Below are 13,194 nucleotides of genomic sequence, written 5' to 3' on the forward strand. Positions count from 1 at the left end.
CTATCTTTCCTGCAAGAATGATAAGATATTGCTTAAATTTGGTCTGAAGCATCCTTTGGTGAAGGGGACAAAACTATTCATAAACTTTTCATCTCAACCTTCTGGGTTTGGAGGGGTGGAGGCCAAAAGGGAAAATATAGCAAATTCTTTAAAGTCCTTATTGTTCTTTTGGAATGCCTGGATTCTGTCCAAGTTAAGGTGAAGGGAAAACAATTATCTTATAAACGATGTGATTCTTATCCACCATGCTTGGTAGGGGTGGGTCCCAGTCAGTGAATGAAATTTCTTTGAAATCATTCTTATTTTGTAGGAATGATTGACAATATTCCAAATTTGGTGTGAAGCATTTTTAAGTGAAGGAGATATTGTATAATCAGTGCATCTGGTCCCCGATTGGACAGAGGAGTGGGGCTAATTCAGGAAATGGATATAAATCTTCTAATTACATTTCATTTAATTTAGATGAAACAATTTAGATGAACTAAACCTTGTTATTGATACAGGCCCTATGGAACTTTAACTTTTACATTTCTATTGAAATCTACTATAAAATACATTATTACTTTTACATGGTGTCTTTGTGAAATGTTTAGAAACACAAAGACATTTTACACATGTCTATATTCTTAGTAATGAGTAACCATCAGTTGGTAGCATTACTCTGATGACATTGGAACACCTTTATTTTCAGTATCATCTCTACATATCGTTTGTATTGATCTAGCTCAGCATACTGTTGTATAGGTATGAAATAAGCAGATAAATAAATACATGGCTAGCGGTTAGATTCTGGGTAGTCATGAGTCTGTAAGCCTAGACAGCCAGTCTGTTGTTTGTCCACATTAATTAATGTCTATCCAAACATTGATTTTCTTGGGGAGGTGGTTACCTTGTTAACATTTGTCATATCACCGCTGGCTAATCATTGATTGTATGTCTAGTTTTATTTCACATGTCCCTGTTCATTATCTTTAATTTCACAGATTTTTTTGACTCTGCTAAGCTCAATTACATGACATTTTTTTGTAAGAGAGTGTAACAGTGGTTTATGTAATGTTGGCTGGAGTCAGTATGCCCTTTGATTTGTGTTTATTTCAGATTGTTACTCTGTGTGGTTGTTTAGTTTACCGGGTAAAATATTTCGCTGTTGTCCTTATTTGGATCATTTCTCTGGGTTTAATTTTGTGCGATGCATCCTCAAGCAGTAAACATGAGAACTTTGATATTTTTATTTTAATTACTGTGAAATAGTGCTTTGTCATTAATTACCAGCTGTCCTTACTTACCATGACTATAGGGAAATCAGATGCCTTCTGATGTAACTAACAACACAGTGCTTGGTAGTGAGTTATTAGTGTCTTCAATAGTTAGTATTCCGTTTCATTACTTCCTTGATGAAGAGCTTAGAAAATTTGATGATGCCTACTGTTTGGCCCTTCATTGTCATTTAGTTCCATGGTCATCAGACTTTGTAGGTGAAAATGAAAGTTTTTTTCTTGTTTTCCTTATGTTCCATCTGTTTGTTTTATAGACTTTAAAGGTTTGGTAAAGTTAGGAAATTGTGTTTAGCTATATGCAATGGAGCATATAGCCAGATGGTGTGATGTATAGAAAAATCATATGGAATTTTGAATTGTAGCCATTTTGAATTTCAAATTTATACCACAAATTTTTTAAAATATTACTATGTATTGATTATCAGATTTTACAATTTGTTCACTTCAAAAAAAAAAAAAAAAAACAATGTAAGGGAAATTTTTCAACATGATTACAGATACCTGTGTTAGGGTGCTTCATCTTCATACAGGTAAAGTAATGATGTTGTCTGCCTCTTTTTCTGCACAATATCTCAAGCTCTGTTGGGCCAATTGCAGTCAAACTTTACCCCATGATTCTTCATAAGCAGAGGTTGTGTGTAAGTAGTTTTCTGGTCCTGAGGTCAAAGGTCAAGGACATAATATTAATATGAACTGAAAATTCTGTTGAATGTCTTCTTCTTTACAGGAAGTGGTTAGCTCTCAATTAATTTTCAAATTCAAAAGTCAAGGTCACCTTTACTGGACATAGAAATGGAAATATACAACAGAAATTTATGTCACATCTGATTGTTACAAATATTTACTGATGACGTAATAATGCATAATTAGTTGAAATGAAATGAGAAGTCACCTTAATACAGGTCAAGGTCATATTTGAATTTTAGGGTTTTTGGATTTTTTTTTTTTAACAGGCAAATTATTGTTTCTAAATCAACTTCTTGACATGTGTTGTTACCCATGTCGACTATTGGCATAACGGTGAGATAAAAATAATAAAGAGAAAAATCAGAGGAGTTCAAGATCATTGATGATCTATACCAGATCCCTCTTGGATCTTTGGTTATGCTGGAGGACTTGTGTTATTTTAGAAGTGGAAATGGCTCGACATATAATACTGCTGAGTTTTTGTCAACGATGTATAACAGGATGAAAGGATCAACAGGATTTGATTTACAAAACCACACCTGTTCTATGCTGGTTCTACAGGTAATATCACCACAGGAAATTAAACAGTATCATTGCAACCCTGCAGATAAACTGTAATAAGCGGGTCTTTACGTGGCCACAATTTGAATGTCAATATAGATCAATGACAGCGTAGACAGCCACTGTGGTCTGACGAATATGTCAGCTCAACTTGCTGGAATAGACAGCTCCATAAAACTAATAAAATTGGAATATACCGGATATTTTTATTAACCAGACATTAATGGTCTCCACAGAAGCTAAGATAAGCTTGTGGGTGCTATCATCAATCTAACATATTACTATGAATGGAAAGATTATGTTTGAAAGCTGATGGAATCATCTACCATTAAAGCTGTATTATATGTCTGGCTGTTCTCTGTTACCACTCTTACTGGCCTGCTGTCGCTGAAAATTACCTGCTTTCTCAGAAAACATTATTGACTACAAGACAGACCCTAGATTAATTGACCAGTCATTGTCAGATGGAGTGACCCTGGTGAAAGATTACTTATAGTCTATATTTGGAAAAATGATATAACTATGTCGCAAGATACACTTGGATAAGGGATCTAAGAAAGGCTTTTAGAAACCCATTCAAAGATAGCATTGAGTGACCAATGTAACATTCCAGCATCCTTGCTTATCTTTATTTTTTTTCTCTCTCTCTCTCTCTCTCTCCTTTTTTAATTTTTTTTCTTTTTGTGTGTGTGTGCCTGTGTATGTGTTTTTTAGGGGATCACTGAAAAAAGCAAAACAACAAAAAAGACTGCTCCTTTTCCATCACTAAAGAGTTACGCATTTTTCCTCCTATTTACTTTATTCTAGACACACTGTACATTTCTCTCAGACCTACTTTATCTATTCTAGATACACTATAAATTTCTCTCTACTTTATCTATTCTAGACACACTATAAATTTCTCTCTACTTTATCTATTCTAGATACACTATAAATTTCTCTCTACTTTATCTATTCTAGACACACTGTACATTTCTCTCTACTTTATCTATTCTAGACACACTATAAATTTCTCTCTACTTTATCTATTCTAGACACACTATAAATTTCTCTCAGACCTACTTTATCTATTCTAGACACACTATAAATTCTCTCTCTCCTGACACACTATAAATTTCTCTCTATCTATTTTAGACACACTATAAATTTCTCTCTACTTTATCTATTCTAGACACACTATAAATTTCTCTCTACTTTATCTATTCTAGACACACTATAAATTTCTCTAATTTATCTATTCTAGACACACTGTACATTTCTCTTCCTGCTAAATTTCTCTCTCTTTATTTTTAGACACACTATAAATTTCTCTCTACTTTATCTATTCTAGACACACTATAAATTTCTCTCTACTTTATCTTTTCTAGATACACACACTCTAGACACACTGTAATTTCTCTCTACTTTATCTATTCTAGACACACTATAAATTTCTCTCTAATTTATCTATTCTAGACACACTGTACATTTCTCTCAGACCTACTTTATCTATTCTAGATACACTATAAATTTCTCTCTGCATTTCTAGACTCACTGCATTTCTCTCTTTATCTATTTTAGACACATTGTACATTTCTCTCCTACTTACTTTATCTATTCTAGACACTGTACATTTCTCTCCTACTTACTTTATCTATTCTAGACAAACTATACATTTCTCTCCTACTTACTTTTTCTATTCTAGACACTATAAATTTCTCTCCTGCTAACTTTATCTATTTTAGACACATTGTACATTTCTCTGCTATAGTACTTATTTTCTATATTCTACAAACACTATAGTCAGTGTTCAATTACAGTCAATTTTGTGTATACAATCTCCCTACATCCTTGGTTACTAGAAAGTTATGGCATAGGCTTTAATGAAAGCTCTTCTGTGACATCAGTGATAGAAGTATAGAGATCTATAGGTGCAATTGTCTATGATGAATAAAGCATCTGGTGGGAAACTGCATGTAATTCATCTGCCAGCGTATTTCATTAATAAGCATAGATCCTTGCCTTCCAGATGTAATTTTTGCAAATATCCTGCTCTCTATTATAAAATCATGTAGACTAATGTCCTCATTTTCAAAGGAAATGAGTTCTATAAAATGTTGAAAGAAAAAAATTGATAGGTGTAAAATTAACATATTTTTCTAAGGAATTAAAATAGTGATGTTACAGACAAGGCAAACATCTCCTTAGTTCATCACTATCAGTCTGAACTGTGTGATTTGATAGGGAGAAATCTGTTGAAAGTTTGAGGCTGTTGAGAAATGGTAGTGTATTGATTGTGTGAGAGGGAGGGTGTTTCTACTAAAATCAGTGACTGGTTGTGTGCCTGAACACTGCTATCTAACAAAAACACTCTGTCTCTGCCTTCCAGTCTCAGCAGCCAGCTCCAACAAGCTGTTGCATGACAGACTAGGTTTCTGTGATATTCTGCAGGGAAAATCACTTTAGTAGCTCAGTACAGGTAAGGCCCTTTTAGTGTCTTGCAGGATATCATGCCATCATTTGTAAGTATTTGTAAAATTCAATGTTTCGTTGTGGTAATGTAATATTCTTACCAGAGATTGGAAACTATCTGTACAATATATATATAGCTGGTATCTTTGATGTAGTAAATTCTGAAGAAATATCTTTACTGTTTGAAAATTAGGCTGATAGCAAAATGTATTCTATCATTGTAGGGAAAACAGGTGAAATATCTGTAATTCAGATGAATATTTCAACTGCATTGAAATATAGTGAATTATTAGTGTGATACAATTTATTTTTACCTGAAGTGAAATATGGTAAATCACCATGGTGATCAATTGATATTTGATGGAAGTGAAATGTGTTGAATTATCAATGTGATTCTGATTACCACGGTAAAGTCATTTTTTGTTGAAATGTAATATGGTGAATTCCCAGTGTGATTAAATTGAAATTGATCTGCAGTAGAGTATTTGGTAATTTGTAATTATGATAAAAGTATTTTTAAGTGTAGTAGAAGATAGTGAAATCTCAATATGAAAAAGTGATGTTTTGTTGTAGTAAATTATTTACAAATATATTCTGTGTTGTGGGAACACCAGATTCAATTTGCTAAAGGTCCAAGGTCACAGTTAACACTTTTAAAATAAAACACTTGTAATTCAGAGGTTTTAGAGGTCTCATGAATCAGGTGACAGATTTAGATAATATTTACACCATGATACAACAAAATAACTTTCAACACTTGACTGGATTTTGGTAGTTATTTGTCAAGTTTTATAGGGGTCAAAGGTTACATATGACCAATTTTAAAATTAAAAGTTTGAGGGTAAGACACCTCTTGAATCCCTTGACAAATTTGGATCATATTCACACCATAGTATCGCTCTATCAAGTTCTATACCTGATTTGACTCCGATGGTTATTGGTCAATATTAAAAGACCAAAGGTCAAGTTGACTTCTTTTGAAATAAAGGGCTTTAGTACATGTCCTCTCATGTTACCCCTCAAATGAGATTTAATTAATATTCACACCATAGTATTACATATCTTAACACTAGATCAGAATTTGGTGGCCGTCAGTCAAGGTTAAAGTGTCAAAGGTCACACTTGACAACTTTTGAAACAAAAAAAAAATGTATGAATTTTATTATACCTATTAGAATCCTGCTGTTTAATGTTGGGTTTAATTGGCTAGGGATGGATGTTGAATTTTGTATTACTAAACAATGAGCTTTAGTTGTTTTACAGTGTCTAATTATACAATGTATTAGAGTGGTTACAAATAATAAAGTTATAAAACAAGGATTATTTCATCAGATATCCATGTTTAGCTTAATTTTGGGCTATAAATTGTGGATAATTTAGATAACAGACTGGCTCAACCTCCCAGTTGTGTACATTGTGTTTAAACATTAGTGTATTGGTTGGTTAAGTGGGGTCTACATATTTCTAACCAGGCTTTGGCAGCCCTGCCACAACATGTTGGTACATGGAGATAAACTTGTAGATACAGGTTGATAGATGTAGTCAGGCTGCAATGTAAGAATCGTGGCAGAGAAACCTCGATGAAATAATAAGTACATTCTATCTAATCACAAACTGATCACTGTATTTTAATAGGATCGTTATTTCGTGAATATGATTTCATCTGTTGTACGTGACAAAACCTTGAACTTGACCTTATTACAGTATTTACAGAGTTCTAGCTTTTTGTTTAGTTTTTTAAAATTAATTTTTACTTCACACGGCTTGTCTTTTGGGTAGTACAGTTATCAGTTTTATTAACTCAACACATACACAGAATCAGAGAGGGAGAGGGAGAGAGAGAGAGAGAGAGAGAGAGAGAGAGAGAGAGAGAGAGAGAGAGAGAGAGAGAGAGAGAGAGAGAGAGAGCTGGAACTTCACTCTTTGGACAAGGGTTCACCAAGATGTGTTGAGTATGAAAAGTAGGTCATTGTGACCAACATCTTCACCTTTGTTCATAAAAGGAATATTTGTCCTACACTATTGTCACAAGAACTGCATACTTGGGACATAGATGTTCTGTGTCATGTATCAAAAATAGGTCTCTCTGACCTTCTTTTTGACCTACATAAAAAAAACATTGGCTGTGCTCAGCCTCCTACACTGCTAGGAACTTTGAGATATAGACGCTGTGTGTCATTTATTAAAAGTAGGTCTCCCTGACCTTCTTTTTGACCTACATAAAAATATTGGCTGTGCTCAGCCTCCTACACTGCTAGGAACTTTATACTTGAGTCATGGGTCAACCAAGATGAGGCAGCATTGTTTACCAGAAGTAGGTCATTGTGACCGACATTTTGACCTTCAATATACATGTAGGTACATCAGATGAAGAAGAAACAGACTTGTCCATCAAACAAGATGTATATTTCTGAATTTATTCACTTTTATACTACCAAACAGTTTTATATTAACTGCTATGGAGTACTTGGTGTCACCAAATGGGATTTACAAATGATTCAGAATCTTCTGTATACATCCAGTAGCTTTATCTGCTATACTAACAATGACACTATTTCTCATTGAATATGGTGGGTTTGTCAAATATTCAGTGCCTAGAATTAATTTGGTGCAAATTCTTCATCTAAGCATTCATGGCATGTAATTTCACAGTCGGTGGGGGACTCAGCAGATGGTGTGTTTTGCATATACTTCAGCATTATGTTGGACCAGCTATAATTTCAAAAAGCATTGGAGTATGCTATTCAGAGCTGTATCTTTTTACACAACATATTGAATTGAATACATCAGTAATATTTTCTTTTAAGATAAAGTACAATATTGTTATTGAAACAAAACGGAGGAAAAATAACGAAATATTTGTGAAAGAAATACGAAGTGAGTGAAACTTAAAATTTTAAAAAATTTGTGCATGAATTTCTGTAGATGATATGTTAAAAGGAACTGTTTTACTAGGTATCGGTACAGCTGATGGATTCATTTGAAATTCATGTAATTTCATTCATTTGCAATTCCTGTACTTCTTGTGTTATTTGCAATTCACGTGTTCCAAGTCTCTGTGACTGCACGGTAGAATCTGAAGATGATTGAGAACACTTCTGAACTGAGGCTTTCGTCCTCTCCGATAAGTATATTAGTGTTTGGTGGTGTGTTAAATCTGTGATTGTAGAAGGAGATCTTATTACACAAGATATACACAGGAAGTCCAATCCTATCAGGCTGATGTGGAGGCGGTCACAAGTACTGTAGATGTTCATTATTGCCTTATGTATCTATGAACTTTTAAAGGATTGGTGCTATGTCGCTAATTGGTAGTCGAGCAGCCATAAACTGCACCGTGTAAAAAAAAATGTGAAAAATTTGTAGACTCTGGTCAGAAAGAGTACATCCATTCACATTCCTTACTATAAGAAGAGTCACTTCGTAAGGAATTTCACAATCAATACAGATTTGTATGCCGAAAATATTCATTCGATGACGAGAATGTTGGCAGGATTTCATTGGTATGAAGTGAAAAGTTACTCCTATGAAATACATTCTTAATATATATTAGTATATATATACAGTAATATTTCTTAAAGTTGTTAATTTTGAAATTCGATGGTTAAATAATCTTTCAGGAAAAGTGTTATTAAGTTATACAGTGTTTACAATTTCTGTTGAGATGATGATAGGATTTTTGTTTTTAGGGGGGGGGGGGGGGGGGGGGGAAGGATATTCTGAATTCGGGTGGACAAGAATATAAAGAGAGTGAAAAAAGATATAATCTGTTTGCTAATTCTAATTTATCCACATTAGCATAGCAAACAGATTTTATGATGGAACATTTGTTATGGAACAACTCTGTTTTGGTCCCTGAGGTGAAAGAAAGGGGACTGGTGACATCATTGGTTCTAAGACACTCTGTTTTGGTCCCTGAGGTGAAAAAAAGGGGACTGGAGACATCATTGGTTCTTCAACACTCTGTTTTGGTTCCTGAGGTGAAAAAAAGGGACCGGTGACATCATTGGTTCTAAGACACTCTGTTTTTGTCCCTGAGGTGAAAAAAAGGGGACTGGAGACATCATTGGTTCTGAAACACTGTTTTGGTCCCTGAGGTGAAAACAAGGGACTCAGAACATCATCGGTTCTGAGACAGAATAGAGGTATGATACAGTAACTTGTGTTGTTGGTGACTGTAATTATTCCATCTAACCAAGACTGGTACATAATTATTCATGTTTGTTTTGTGGCTTTGTATGTTCTGGTCAGACGAGAGACCGCTAAGATCTGCTAATGTCTTGTGCATTTTGTTTGAAGCGTGCTGACTGATTTATGACCATTGTCAGTCTTTAGTCTGATGACCAGGCAGGATTCCCACACACACATATTGATTATATGTTACCACAGTTTACCATAACAACCAATACTGTGACAGATTCACAAGAGTTCAATATTGTCTCTGGTGGCAATATATTTGACAGAAACTGTTGAATCTTTCTTCGTGGATCTCAATGACATGTGTAGGAACAACTTTAATAATGTGATGTTCACACTGGTGTTATTCAATGGTTTGATCCTCACCTGACTTTTTGATCAATATTTCGACCCTCAGATCAATTCTACCATTGATCAATGGTATTAGATACATAGAACAAGTTACCTGATCTAACAATGTATGACACTTATTGATCAAAAAGTCAGCTGATTCATTATGATATGTACAAATAGGTCGATGATCAAACCCAAAACGGAGTTAGAGTTCAGACAATTCTGAATTATGTGGTGTCCAACCCCCAGGATATTGTGGGGTCTGGCCAAAAAATTAGTCAAATTGGTAAAAACGTAAAACATCTTCTCCAGACCCAGATATGGTAGAATCAAATACACTTCACAGTTTATGTAGGAAAATAGTAATTATTAACACAAGATGGCAGTCAATGTTGTCCCTTTTAACCCACATCAATCATTATCCGATGGACAACTGCTCAAATCACCCTACCAAGGTTTGTGGTCTGTTCTCCATCCATCTGTCCTTTGTCAGTCTTTAAACCATTCTTGTTATTGCTGGTTTTTGAGAAATGCTGAATGGTTCTTTATCAAATTTCTAATTTCCCCTTGGTCCATAGTTGTGCTGACAGGCAGCCAACTTGGATTTTTTATGTAAAGCGCTTTAGTGTAATCCTAACGAATTAGATAAGGCGCTATATGAATTAAGTATGTTATTATTATTATTATTTTAATGATGAAAGTTTGTTATCGCTATTTCTTGAAAAATACTGGATAGATCTTAAGGTTTTTATTGGTCTCTAGTTTGTGTACTTTTGATTTTGGGACATCAGAACAACAATTTGACTGACAGGCAACCGGCAATCTTGGATTTTGATAGTGAATGGCTCTTTACTGGTAGTCCTGGAGAAGTAATGAGTGGAACTTTCTCAGATTTCATAAGAAGGTTTTCCGTGGTCTCTTGTACCCATTTGATTTTCGGACTTAATGAGAAGACAAAAAGGCTGACAGTTAATCGTTTATGATCTTGACAATGAAGTTTTGTTATCGCAATTTCTTTAGAAGCACTGGATGGATCTTTCTCAAATTTCATATGTAGGTACCTCACGGTTGGTAGTCATGATATTTTGATATTGGAAACTGATAAGAAAAACTAAATGACAGACAAATGAATGTCAGGTCTTAGCTAAACTCCATTTTGAGGGTGGTCGGGTGGCGCAGTGGTAACGCACTCACCTTTCACCTAACCGATTCCCGGAACGGACGTGAAAAGGTAAGGGGTCACCTGCCCGACCATGTGGGTTTTCCCCGGGTACTCCGGTTTCCTCCCACAAGAAGACCCCTCACGCTTACATCCGGACCAACAGGAGTGATTAGTATAAGTTGACATAACTTGTTTCACAATTGTTGTAAAATAAATAAAGTTTATATATAAACTCCATTGGTTAAATTTTAAACGGAGGTGAAAATGTAACACCCCCAAATTCACAAACACTAAGTCCAGAACAACTCAGGGTTATTTCAACTTATTATTACTATCACTTTTTCTCAACAGGAAAATTCAAATCATCAATATAAAGCGAGAACAAAGGAAATGGTAGAAACAAACTTTTAAGGAAAGACCGACCAATTGGAAGGGTCGGATGCATCACTTTGGGATCGGATTTTATTTTGTGCATTTAAATTAATTTGAGCTTTAACAGTAACAATATGAAGTTAGATTGAAAAGTATAAATTTCATCATTTCAGATCTCTGACGTATTTCTAATTTTGTAGTTACTGTTACAACTCCAGGAACATTGTTGTGATATGCTCTGACAGATTGGTGTTGGCAAGATAAATCTGCCTCTGTGATTAAGAGCAAAAATGTCCATTTAAACTTTTAAACCGAGACTCATCTGATTTTATGCATCAACAGGGTTATTAGCTTTGTTTCTTCTCCTTTATAAAGCATGTAACATATGAAACACTTTAACATGTATGTAATATAAGATTTTTTTTTCTTACAGGAATTATATGCTCAAGGCAGAGCTGATGACCGAGACAAATTGCTGGAATTTACAGTGACGAAACCAAGGAAACCAGATTTCAGAGATGAAGAAAGTCATTGTGATGTTTTAACTCTGTGTTCAGTAAACCTTGGTGGTACCTACTGTTAATGTCCAACTACATGGACTCACTGCATGTAGGATACATTGGTTAGACCAGTCATTGGGCCACCAAATATCAGAGTAATGATGAACTTGTGTGGAGTAGGATCCTGGTGATAAGGCTGGGTCAGTAGACACGGTACCTTAGTCAATAACGGTCGCAAGTGTTTCGTTACTCTGATTATGAATGCCGGTCTCCCAGGTGAGACATTTGTGATAAGAACCATGTATGGTAATCCACTGGGCATCATTATCAACAATACAGATGAAAGGATGTATGCATTACAAGACTGCCATTTTTACATGGATCAAGACACATGTTATATAAATCCTCACCTGTAAGTGCCATGATTGACTTTGCTCCAATGGAAAACACAACATCTGCAAAATGTGGATCTTTGCTGATGGAAACCTTGAAAAAGGACATGGTTACCTCCCCTGACTTGGAAATCTCCACAGTGCATCCTACCAAAGATGCCAATGATGCACTGTTTTACATCATTACCGTGCTGCTGTTTTATGCATGTAGCATAGTGATTCTCATGGTGAAGTACATACGACGAGAGAGACAGGAAGCAGAGTTCAGGAGTTATTACCATGACTACGTCATACGGGACCAATTCCGCCAGCCCCAGTATCAGAATTTGGCGTATATGTGCCACTTAATGAAACTACCTTCAAAGGGTTGCAGTAAAATATCTCCGAATTTTAAAATGCTTTCAAAAGAAAATCATAACCAAGGTTATATTGATAATTCAGAAGTGAAAGAAAAGTTATTTAATGAAACTCCAGTTTAGAATTACGTACAGAAAAGAGACATGACTTGCATATGTTCTATATCACATTTACACCCAAGTTTCTATTGCTGTTGTGGTCTGTGATGCAAACAGACAAGAAGGTATTTTTTCATTAAAACACTTAAGATTGCAGTCATTATGCATGTGCATATGTGATATCTATTTTTGGGTCAGTGTTGTCTTGTATGTGCTGAAAACTCGAAATAAAAATCCTACATTAATACCGAGTTCATGTTTGGCCTTTTTCAGACTATAAAAGGAAATATATGTGTGCTGAAAACTTTAACTTAAAATCCTACAGTGATTCTAAGTTCACCAAGTTCTAAGGAAATATATCCCTGCATGTTGAAAGGACCTGAGTTTTTCGAGTTTGGGTTGAAGATGTTTTCAAAAAACCTATTTGAAATTAGTGAATTTCTAATGTAAGGAATATACAAATGTTTCTTTTTTTTAAATTCAGAATTGTCTCATAGGATGTACAGATACAACAAGTTATTAATGCTTGTTGTCACTGTTACATCTAACTAGGGAATGTCAACTGTTCTCTCCCCTTAACTGTAGTGTCCTGTCCTTACAAATTCACCAAACTTGAATGTCACTTTGTCCTTCCCACACTCTACATTCCTATATTTGTGTATTACTAGTAGAAACTAAAACTTCTCTATATAGAGTTAAAATATTGCTTTCAGTTGATCAAAGTCTTATTGCTTACAACCCAAAATTGTTTGATCTTTATCATTTTTGTTCTTCAAAATCTAATCTTTTCCCCCATCTTTTTTTTTT

General features: G+C 34.7%; 1 protein-coding gene across 2 annotated transcripts in view; it reads left to right on the plus strand.

Annotated features, from left to right (window-relative positions):
* Positions 1–12,632, plus strand: part of LOC132552164 (general transcription factor 3C polypeptide 3-like) — a 61,649-nt gene extending 49,017 nt beyond the window's left edge. The window contains exons 27-28 of one of the 2 annotated variants that reach the window (XR_009554319.1): positions 4,894–4,983; positions 11,474–12,632. The gene's annotated coding sequence lies outside the window, so the exon portion shown is untranslated. The remainder of the gene's footprint in view (positions 1–4,893; positions 4,984–11,473) is intronic. The other variant, XM_060216306.1, reaches the window with a different exon arrangement.
* Positions 12,633–13,194: the final 562 nt, after the last annotated feature.

The sequence above is a fragment of the Ylistrum balloti genome, unplaced genomic scaffold, assembly GCF_031769215.1.
Source record: "Ylistrum balloti isolate Yb309-2 unplaced genomic scaffold, AGI_CSIRO_Ybal_v1 Utg370240, whole genome shotgun sequence".
NCBI lineage: Eukaryota > Metazoa > Mollusca > Bivalvia > Pectinida > Pectinidae > Ylistrum > Ylistrum balloti.